Here is a 12,491-nt window from a genome sequence, read left to right on the forward strand (position 1 = left end):
CTTTCATCAGAGAAACAACGTTTCCTCTTGTTTACACTTTCACAGGTCACTGAGTTCCCAGACTTGGAGTCATTGATTACATCGTATTATCAATGAAGTTAGAGATTTGCTGTCAGCTTAAATGGGTACAGGATAGGACATGAGGAAATAAACAGCAGAATCATGTACAATTTGTGATTCTGGGTATTGGGTGCTTAAAAAGCAAACAAAAAAGCAGGCATGCTCATGAATTCATGGACACAGAACAGCTTCTGCTCTAGTGCACTATGTGTGTCACACAATGTGTTTGGGAATGTACATTGCATTTCTTTGGAGCAGCACTGGATACGACTCTTACCCTGCCTCCCCTTCCTTCAATGCCCAGACTAATAAATCTCCCATTTGTCTCACCTGTAGTTACAATAAAGCTGTTCTCAACGGTGTTAACATCTGCCATGGTCATTCTTTTGGGGTGAGAAAGGCAGAACAGTTTCATTGCTCGTTCATTTGTGAACACTAGTTAAGTAAAGCTGTCACTTGTGTCCAATTATGGGTGAGGATTTTATAGCACAGTCTCCTTCCTAAAGCTAAACTGACACGGCCAAGCCCCATTTTATAGGCATTCTTAAATTCTTCCAAGCCATATTTAAAATCCTTATGCTCAGAGATGGCAGGTGCCATGTGTTTTCACATTAACAAATGCAATTTTGTGGCAACTTGACCATGCCACTGAAGCAGTAAATTTCTGTAATCTCTGTGGTTAAGAATTTCACACAGGACTTTGCTGGGAATATATAAAGCCCATTAGTACAGGAGCACGATGAAGATAAAATTAAAATACCTTTACAGTAAAAGCCAAAAAAAAGAGAAAGTCTGGGGATTTTTTTTTGTGCTGCTAGAGCAACGAAACGTGTCAGAGGAAAATGCTGAAATAGAAAAAAAAAAAGCTTCACTGGGCTCACCCAGCCTACTCTTCAAATGACTGCTACCAATTTAGGTGAGAAGCAGTAATTTGGCTTACACAAATGCTAGCAGAGGCTTATCCTAAAGCATAACTGGGATGCAAAACTTTATAAATCTCTTTTTCAAATCCTTGCTCCTTGTTACATTGTCCTCACACCTGTTTTTTCAGGCTTAGGGAGATCGTAGCCAAAACTTTCCTAGCCCAGAGCACGTGCAAGTTGCAATGGTGTATCTGCACACCAGCTGTTAACTGGTTCACTCACGAGATCTGCATTTACCAGCATGAGCTTTGCTGTTGGAACTTGGTGTTACTCAGGGCAGCCACAGACCCCCCAGCTGCAGCATCTCAGCCACTGTGAGGGCTGGGAGCACATTGTACCACTTGCAAAGCCAGAGGGTCTGTGCAGCATCATTGGATCGTGGAGTTAACCTGCTTTGGAAAGGGATCTATGCTGAAAAATGGGACTAATACCACTTTTCATTCTCCCCAACTCTTCATCAAACTCCTCAGGACTCCACAGTGAGTTTGAGAGATACCAATGCCAGAGGACAGTTTTACACACTGAAACAGAGCCAGGATTGGGTTTCTGGTCTGCAACAGATCCTGAGAAAGATGTTAGATTTTGCAAGAGAGTATCTCAGTTACCAGCAGAAAGCAGATGAAAAGCAGAAGTTAAATACTGCACAAATTCATACACTGTTTTGTTTGGTTTGTTTTTTATCTCTAATCTGTAAGTAATTTCAGTAGATATTTCCCAGATTTCCTATAAAATCATGTGAGCTATAGATTATTCTTTTTCTTTAAAAGAGAAAGATGTGATTCCAGCATAATCATCTGACTCCAGAGACTGGATCTTCTGGAAAGTAAAGAAAACAACCTGCTCAGAACACAATACTAACCAGAGAGGGAATTGCATTATGGATTGCTCACAGACTACTTCAGGAGGTTTTACCACAGGGTTTGGGCAAAACTCCTGAAGAGCGTAGATCAAACAAGAAAACATCTTTGAATGCTTATAGTTTGTTGTGAGAATGTTTTGAAAGATACACTTAGCAGCTCACTCAATCTCTTAAGACTTCATGCAAGCACACAAGGTTGGGGAGATCAGCTCAGACACTTCTGCACGCTGTGTGGCTGCAGTGATGCCAAAAAAGCTATTCACAGAGTGGCCCTTTGAAGTCAGTGGACTTTTGTCATTGATTTTGAGAGGCCTAGGATTTCATTTGCAGTGTGTAAGGTTAAGCATGTGTGTAAGTCCTTGCAGGATCAAGGCTTAAATGTGTAAACCTGTTCAGCAAGAGTATCCAGCCTTTAATGTCCTGTGAATGTGGTCTCTCTCACTTTGTGACACTGGGTAGGCAGCCTTTGCTCTTCGCTTGAGCACAAAAGCTTAGTTTAGTATGCATAGATCCTTCATAATTGCAAGGGACTTGGGGTACAGGAAAAGAAAGATGTTAGTAGAACTGCGAGCTGCTTATTAATGGAGCGCCTATGGAAAACATTGACTGCATCACATTGATTAAGAGCCACTATTAATCTATACTTCTGTCTCCTGTTATCCAAGGTGCAGGCAGAGGGCCACTCGGATTGCTCACTCTGTCAGTGGCTCTTACAGTGCTTATACATTAATTACTGAACACAGCAAATGTGTGAGATGAAATCCTGTGTTCAGAGCTCCTTTGTTAACGTGAGCAGTTCTACTGTGTAGAAACGTGTTTTCTGCATGCTTCAAAATCCAGCCACTCCCCTTGTTTGAATAAAGAATATTTCTGCAAATCATTGCTAGGACCCAGGTCCAGAATAGAGCTACCTCAATGATGTCTGATGATCACAGAATCATTAAGATTGGAAAAGACCTCCAAGATCATCAAGTCAAACCTTCTTTGACACACATGCCCACCAAACCATATCGTGAAGTGGATCATCAGCTGAGTGGGTGATCAACCATTTTATGCTTAAATGAATGGTAAAATCCAGTTTCCTTGACTTAAACCAAACCTACACTTAATCTTTAGGATGCTGAAGGCTACCTAAATGAAGAGAGAAATGAATCCTAAGGGACACAATGTTTGTCTGAGGTAGAGTGTGTCCGTATTGCTGACTGTCTTACCTATCTAGTGTGATCTTATGTGTCCAACAGTCATACTGTGTGTTTGTGTATATATCAATACATATTTATGTGCTGACACAGTTACTTTTTAAATTAATCAGATTTTCCTTGAATATAAACCTTTCTGTGATGCTGAGTATGGTCATCCTTAGGTATCACTTCCTCTAGACCTTACAAACAAAGCTGCTCTGCCCCCGGCTCCCTCTGCCTCTTTCAACCCTCTGTTCAAGTGGGATGTGAGCCCATCAGCAACACCCACAACACTTCATATCACATATCATGTACTGGGGTATGAAAGCAAAAGTTTAGGGATCAAGCACAGGGCCAAGAGGACACAACTAGCTCATCCACAGATGGCCAGGTGAGACACAGAGGTGAAGTACACTGTAACATTTGGGAGACAGTAATCTCACTGCAGCATATGCTTTTAGGACTGTAAATGCAGTTTTAGTTGCAAAAAATTAGGAAGTAAAATTATCTGTCTGAAACCTCTCAAATGCATTTAGCTTCCTCTGGATAAGGGAATTTACATCTGGAACATCGACTCATTATACTACTGGTGCCTAAATTAGGTAGACTTCATCATACTCACGGAGTTTCCCGACTTTTAGATTTTTTTAAAGCATTGCAGTATAACTTTTAAATGCCACTGGCCTGCTAAGTAGAACAAATGAACCAATCACAGCACCTCCTTTCACTAGATCAGTTCAGCCTAATAAAATTAACCATGAGGAACAAGAGTAATTGGACGTTAAACACATTGCCTGGAATGCACTTGTGGCAGCTTCCCCCCAGCAGTATTGGAGGACTAATGATATATGTGAGTGACATTATGTCAGTGATATATGCGTGTGTCTATGCAATCCAGTCCTAACTTCACAAGGATTAGCCTTGTTTTAAGCCCACTGCCATGTGTATGGGGCTTGGTAAGTCAATGGTACTATGAGGTTTTTTTCAAGTTATATAATTTACAGAGTTTTAAGTCCTCTGTCTTCATGAAGTAGTCACAAGAGAAGTCTAAATTTAGCAATGCAAGAGTATGGTTAATTAAGAAAATCTGAGGATGAGAGTCAGTTATATGGTCTGAGTTTTGAATGTGATACCCTTCAGTGGGATTGAAAGAAAACAGACGTTTAAAATAGGTCAAATAAATCACTCCCTGAAAGGACCTACCTGTTTTCTCTGTAAAGGGAGCCAGAGGTGGTATGCTCAGATGTAGGTGTCTACACTATAGGTACCTATATTTGGATGAGGTGAATCCTACCTCTGGTGCCTGAATGCCATGACCAGAAAACACCTATATGGATAATACCGATGCAGCTGGAGTTTGAGAAAGCAAACTAAAAAAATATATATGCAGGGCTTTTGTTTTGCTCCCACTTTGTTATCATCCTCAAGGAAGGTGACCATACATGTCTTTAACAGTGTGAGTAGGAAAGATGTGGCTCTAAGAGCTCTCAAAGCACATCAGCCTTAGGGCAGGGGCTGTTATCACTACAGGTCATGTGACAGGCAAAACAAGAAAAGAACATTTTGGGTGATGACAATTATAGTCTAGAACTGAGCTCTTTGGGCCTCTAGTTCATTCTCTTTTTACTTTATTTCCTTCTTACTGATATTTTACTGTTTACCTCAAAAGATAAAATATTTATTTATATTCCTAATTCATATCTAATGATCTGACAAATAGTGTGAGCTCTATTGCCTTCAGAATGATGAGAGTAATTAGGAGGTATTAGATTATTTTTAGGGTTTTCTGTACCCTACACAGGATTAGAAGCCCCAAGGAACCTGCAGTGCATGTGACAAGGAGATGAAGGACATGTGACTGGCTGCCAGGTTGGTGGAAGAAAAGTCTTGGCAGGTGTTGGCCCAATAGGTTATTAATCAGTAGTGAGAGAAGACCAGAGGCTTGGGGTCACTCTGAGCCCATGTACAATGTTCTCACTTCATTTGGGGGAGTTTTGAGAGTGGTTCTTGGTGAAGGAAGACCATAGCTAATGTGTTAAATCAAATGGAAACACAGCAAACCCCTTATAATGCCATAAATCATTTCCAGTTAGAAGAAAAATGTAAGAATCTTTTAGCTGATGAATGGAAAAAAAAATCCTCAGAGGTTAAAATCTGAGAATTTTACCATGACTCTGTGAAACTTGTATTCAGCTGACCAGAAATGTAATGCTAATAAATAATCCTGTTCAGGGGAAGAGGTATTATGACATATTCTTTAGTATTCCTTCAGAGTCCTGAGAAAAAATCTTGGAATATGGCTTCTCCCAGGAGAAAGAAACTGATGAAATCCCACCATTATTGCCCATGGCAAGTCTGTGATTTACCCTAATTTTACCTGCTGCGTGCAACTCAGACCTGCAGTGACTTTATGTGAAATGTTAGAGATGTGGAAGAAATATAGAATTATGCCAGCTTTTTCTTGCAAAGGAAACTCATAGTTGTGTTATCAAAGTTTCTAATTATAAAATTTCTTTAATATTTTATTAATAGGAGGGGAGGGAAGATGCCAAAATTTATGGTATTTCACAAGTAAGATTATGGGCTGATTTCTGATTGGTTGGCAGGACCCGAATAATAAAACTCATAATTTTATACTACATTCCTCTAGTGATGATAGAAATTCTTTGTGCATAATAGCACCATTTCTATTCAGGAATCTTGTTAACAGTTGTAAACTCAGATTATCATTTTTATTAGCCTAGTGTTTTCTTATTTCTCTGTTATTGACAGGAAATTACATCAAGTTTTCTGGCTTGTTTTCTTTTTTGCTATAATGAAAACAGTTGCATTCAACTAGAAATTTCCAAGCACTGAATAGAGGACAGTATTGCTAGAAGCCAACAACAGTGTAAATGTAAAGTGCATAGATTAATTAAAAATAAATATATTTAAAGACTAAATTCAAAGAGAATGTAGACTGGTAGATTGGGTTAGGCGATGTTTTTTGTTTGTTTGTTTAAAGGTACGTATATCAGCTTTCTTATACTTTAAGAGTTTAGGAGCTAATTCTTGGCTCCAAACTCAGTGTCTAAACTTGACTGTACTGTTTCCATGTTGCCTCACAACAGTAACTTTGACATCATCTTCGTAACCAAAGCCCCCTGGCTGTATTCAGTCTCTCCTTCCATGCAGCCTCACCCATTGCTGAGATGCTCACCATGGACAGTGGGAACCAACCACCATGGACTTCTCAGGACTTTGGGTGATTAGGAAGCTCAAACGAGAGTATTGGTAGTTGTTTCACCCCATTAGGCCACTTTAGCATTGTAAAAGCACTATTTCTTGGAGAATGTGAGACTATAGCTGCATAATTTACCGACAACAGCCTACAGTTTATTCATATTACATCAGATACGCTTCTAACTGTCCGTTGATACTGAGTGAATAAAAACTTATTTCCATAACAAGAACACTGAATTCAACCCTTTTCTTCTCTGGTTATAAATGGATGGGAGTTCAGGATTACAAGGGACAAAGCCTAATTTTCTGGGCCTCGCAGACCTTGGTGTTGGGGTGGGGGAAGGCAAGTTGTCAGGGCAAAAGCAAGATGTGGGAGCTACAATGACCTCATTTAGCAAGACACCATCATTTTCAACACAAGCAAAGTAAACCTTCCAAAAGTATCACAGTGCTTGAAACTGAGGCTGAAATAGGGAGTGATGAACCTCTGCAAGTGCAGTACCCTTAACCCTCTGCCCAAACAAAGTGGCTGTGAAAGAATGTGATTTTCCATATGGCACTGACACGTCCTCTCCTTTTCTCCAGGGACACGAAAGGGACTCTGTGTTAAATTCCACTGCTCCCCATGTCCTCTCTCCTTGCACAACTTCTCTCATGCAATAACATTATGCATTTGGCAAAAAACACCTTTGGGTCTGGAAAGTCTGACATATCAATCTGCAGATTGTTCATTTCACACCGCCTTTAAAAAAAATCAAAATAAGGCAAAGAGTTTTCAAGGAGTTAGAAGACTGAATTGCACTGGTTTTCTAACTCCACTGAATTTCACCAAAAATTCCCATGCTATGTTCAAAAAGTTTTTGTCAGCATGACTACAAATCTGTGAACAACTAAGTGTAAGAGTAGTGTTTATTCTAAATACTGTAGTAAAAGCTACATAATCCAGTCTTAAGTGCAACAAGAACTAATTGCACTTAGAAAAAGAGAGGGAGTTCAGCAATGATAAGATCCAGTCCTGCCAGTATTCAGAAGCTTCCTCTTAAATACAGGACAAACTCAGCCTTCCTGTTGATTTCAGTAGGTGTTGGAGCATTTAATACTTAGCAGAATTACATTCGGAAAGCCTGAAAAAAGCATGTCACCTTGTAAGTGTTGTAAGAGTAAACACACAGCAAAAGCAAAACATCTCATTTGCTAAAAAATAAAATGATAACATAATAGAATCAGAAAAAGACTAGAAAGGAGACCTCGGAAATCAGGGGACTTGCAAGGCAGGAACTGCAACGAGTATAATACAGATCTGACTGTATCTGGCAGGCTGGTGTTCATAGGAAACGATCCACAACATCAAGCTCATTCTTTACAAAAGCAGCTCTTGGTATTCCATCTCAAAGTTTGTCAGCTTCTTGTAATTAGCTACTACAATGGTATGGCAAGGTATGGAGTGGAACATCCCTTCTCCCCTTCTCTGGAACAACAACGCAAGGGACAGCAAGAACTTTACCCAGCACTGGACAACAATAAATCCTGGATACACTGACCCCACTTGATGCAAGAAGAATTTTTAAAAAAGTTTCAGTGTTGCTCTTCCCTGCCTAGTAAACAGCTGAACAGGCAGGATGATACCCAAGACCATCTCCTCCACCCCCATCTCCACCCCCCTGTCGTATCAGTGCTTCAGGCAACATTCAGAGGGAAAAAAAAATCACACACACAAACCCCCCAACTCAAGTATCTGTTGTGATAAGAGCATGGAACAGTAACCAAAAAACAATCAAGTCCTCATTGTCATAGTGCGACAATCACAGCATCGGTTCTGTTGAGCAAATAGTCAATTCACAGAGAGAAAAGCATCATGAGGACAGACAGGAAAGCTGTTATTACCCATTTTAAGTAATAGGAGAAGGTCACATATCAAGCAGTTACACCTTTTCATTACATTCTAACCCTCCACAGCAGGGGAACCACACTTATGACTGCGTTAGGTATACAAAAGCTTTCAGCTCCAAAAAAGGAGAAGAAAAGATGAGGAGAGGGAAAAAAAATAAATTAAATTCATCTTACCAGCACGTTACAGCACCAACTTGCTTGAAGGAACGTTGCCTTTACAGGTTTCTCTTTTAATTATCCTGGAAGCAGAAGGGGGAAATAAAAAGAAGACGACGAAGCAGGGTTGTTAAATTAGCGTGTGCTCGAATCTTTTCAGTTTGTCGCAGAGTAGAAAAATACCAAAAAAAAAAAAAAGAAAAAAAAAAGAAAGGGCACGCAAAGAAAGAAAAAAAAGCAAAAGAAAGCTCAGTAATTTAAATTTGCTGTCAGTTCAGGCAGCATCGCTCTGTCCCGCCCCTCTTCCCACTGGGTTCTACTACCTGCAGGGCTGCAACTGACAGCTACTGTGCAAACAAAAAAAAAGGCAAAAAGCATGCTGGGACCATGCTGTCTGCTGTCTGAGTCTCTCTCCACTTCTGATGACTGGAAATCATTAGTGGAAAGGTTCTGTTGTTGTTTGCTGGGATTTTTAAGTTGGGTTCTTTGCGTGAAATTTAATTTATTTTTAATTGATGCGACACGGCACGTGACAGAAACCGGTGGTTGTGTTTCTCAGCTCTCCTCAGAATGGAAACTAACCTGAACAGATTGATTTTAATAGTATGGTGTACAGAGAATATACACAGGCTTCACTGTATTGCACTTTGCAGGCACGCAGTCAACCTTCCCTGTAACACCCTGTACAAAAATTCTTATTTGAATGGAAAGTCAAGAAAATTTTTCAACTGAAAGCAGTTAAAACTCTGGCAGTTGAAGAAAGTTGCCAGTATTGTTTTTGTTCTGCTTTTAAGTTTTCCTTCTAAACTTTTTCAAATCACTTTTGAAAACAAAAAGCAACAGAAGTCAGAGGCATAATGAGGCACAACACTCGTGTGAAAAAGACGAACTAATAATCCCAATACATAACAAGCTTTTTTTAAGCAGATGTTTGAAACCATTTTTGACAGTCTGTGCTAGTAGCTATTATCAGACTGCATACATCATATGACTGTGAAATATTTGATGAAAACTAACAAGAAAACAAGTACAAAGGCTATAAATAGCTTTTTTATATAACTATTTTAATTGTTGCTGACAGGCTTGTAGCAACAGGGCTAAAATCATCCTCCCAAAACAAAAAAACCCGTAATATATAACTTCTAACTATAAATGTACTCACCAAAATATGGTTCCTGCCTAATTATAAAATAAAATTAAAAGAGTGAAATGATGCTTTTCCTTAATACTGTAGTAGTAATTGCTTGGATCATGCCACAGTAAAAATGCAACGTTTGTATTCAGTTATTGCTCTACTTATGTGTGCAACCATAAAATTAAAAGCTGAAATTTTAAACTTAATTGAATTAATCTTTGTTTTACTAGAAGTTTGCCATTTACACTGGAAGAGAAGCATGCTGAACATGCCTGCCATAGACAATTGGCTTCTAAATAGATTTTTGAAAACTCTGCAGAAACTAATTGCTACTGTGCCTCCATCCCTTCTGCAGCCTCTCCTCATCAATGCAGACCTGGTTGTCCTACCACCAGGAGTTGCACAACAGGGCTCAAGGTCTGCCTGCAGCCCTCTAAGGCTCCTGTTCATGAACTCCCAGCCATGATAAATTGGTACCACAGCCAACTTCTAAGTTGTTTTTCTTCTCTTTTAAAGCCTCCAGACCCTTTTAAGAGGTGATGACCTGAAGCCATTTCTGTTGTTGGTAGAAAACTCCCACCATTACAGATATGAGGATTAAATTGGCATAGATGGCAATCACCTCTTTGCAAAGTTTACCAAGCTCTCTCAGTGGACTTGTGTTGTCTACAAAACTTTTTGCTATCCACTGTGGATTCAGTATCAGTAGAGAGGGAAAAGATAATATAGACTGTTATCTTAAAAATGGAAATACATAAAGACCATAAACATGATTAAGAATATGTACAACAGTAGATTCCCCAAGTAGTCACAGCAAAAATGCAGCATTTCTCCACTAGAACTTGATCTCATTTACACTTGTGTGGCTTTAAAGCCCATTTTTGTGCTAGTAAAATATTTTAGTGTAAATTTTCATCCAAGTTTAGTGTCTCCTGATTGTCCTTTGTTTTAACTGTAAAACATTCCGTCTTTTTGTTCCTTGTTAAGAAATAAAAGTGGTAAAAGTGTTCTTGACGATTTGACAGCATTTAATCCTTATTTTGGTATCTTCATGTACATGTACACACATACATGATCATTTTCAAAATTCCATTAAATCCGACTAACTTATTATGCTTCTATATCTCCTTGCAAATGTCAAGGGAGGACTGTTTTTAATGCACTTGGCGTTTTAAACAAGGCACTCAGACCTTCAAAAGACAAATAATTGAACTCTGCCTTTAAAGGAATACTGTGGTGCACTAAATAACGAAAACTGAAAAAGCTGGATTTAGTGAGCAGATACTTTCAAGGAAGTGATTTGACTAATTGGTTGAGAAAATGCACAAAAGCTCATAAAATCAAGTGTTTATAGAAACACCTTACTTGTGCTGTTAACTTGAAATAAAAATAGCGGTAAAATAAGGTATTATTTTTTTTTCTCCTGTAATGTAGGGCATGAGAGTACACAAGAACAAACACTGAGATGTTTAGAAGCAGTGGGTGGAATTTCATTCATTTTAGGATTTTATGATGCTGTATGTTAACATTAACCATTCAATGTCTCTGCTAGTGTCTAATTTTAATTAAGGGTCATGGACTTTGGAATATAGAACATGGAATAGTTTGGATTGGAATGGGAAAGATAATTTTTTCCCCCATTCTTTAGTCAGTTTTTAATGAATCAGTTTTGTTAAAGAAGCAGTAATTAATAGAGGTTTCCTGATATATAATGCAAGAGAAAGTATCTAATTAACCTTTGTATCCTCTACAACATTATTGAATGAAGCATTTTCTGGTGTTGTTTTAGTCAGGAACATTTATGCCTTTAACTTCAGTAGAGTTACTGAGTAGTTTGAGGTTTGTTTGTTGTTTTGGGTTTTTATTGTTGTTCTTTGGGCTTTTTCTTTTTTTTTTCTCCACAAGTTTTGATGTCATTGATCTTCAGATATTAGCTCCTAAAAACAGCGAAACCATTTCTAAAATTTCCATTATTTAAAGAAGTAAAACATCCCCCAAACCAAAAAACATACAAAACCTTTGAATCTCTTTTTACACTATGTCTAAAAAGACTCTGCTATACTGTGACAGGAAAAGGGTTGAAGAAGAGGTTTTAGTATGAGATTAGTTCCAGTATTAAAATCAAGACTTGTAAACTTGGCAAATGCAAAACGAGACCAGAAAGACCCCTTTCTGGGGATGTGGGATCTGAAGTCTTTCTTTGCAGTCAAATCTATCTAAATGGCCTCACTTCAAATAAACAAACCCCTGTGCTTTCCTGCCCCTTAGAAGCAAAGGGGCTCACTCAGCTCTATTGAAACCCTTTGCCTGTGGAAAGGGAATTTAGAGAAGGTGTGAATTATACAGCTGAGAGAGATAAATGTAATTTTGTGTAAACAGCCAACTCCATTGTTAGAGGGAGACTTGGGAATAAACACGGGCCGTACAGCCAGCTATGACTTTCAACTTTCAGTAGTGGCACATCTTAAGATTTACAACATGTATTAATTATGTCAAAGTAATACTCAGCCCCTGGTGACTTCATGTACCGTATTGCTTTGTGTACAAGCTGAGTCTTCTGTTACACTAATTGCTTTCTCCTGCAGCTTTAAATTGGGGGTGGTTTTTTTTGTACATTTAATTGCTTTCCTCTGCAGCTCACAAGGAAAAGGTAGTTGAAGGTGGCTTCTAAACAAAGATATACAGTAATTAAAAGCTCTTTTAAAGAGAGCTTTTCTGTACAGCACCTGCTGCTAATGGAGTACTTTGTGTACAGTTCTGTGGGGTCTTTGAATCTAGTGCATTATTTCAGAAGTAGAGTGTTGTTGAAGGATTTCTACATCTGATGTGGTGACCTATATATGTTAATTTTTGATGTTAGGAAAAAAAATGAAGGAGACTTCTCCCTTCCCCCAGACAAATCCAGCCCATAAAAATGGTTTGGTAAAGTGCAAACTAAGGTTTTAAACTTCTGATTGCCTTGTGGATAACAATCAATTAATTTTATTTTTTTTCTCAGTTGAAAAAATATCTCGTTACAATTTTGATTAAAAGATTGTCATTTTGCTTACCACAATTTCTTCTCA

This window comes from Pipra filicauda, unplaced genomic scaffold, assembly GCF_003945595.2.
Source record: "Pipra filicauda isolate LSUMZ 115617 unplaced genomic scaffold, ASM394559v2 scaffold119_size3216105_pilon, whole genome shotgun sequence".
In the NCBI taxonomy this organism is placed as follows: Eukaryota; Metazoa; Chordata; class Aves; order Passeriformes; family Pipridae; genus Pipra; species Pipra filicauda.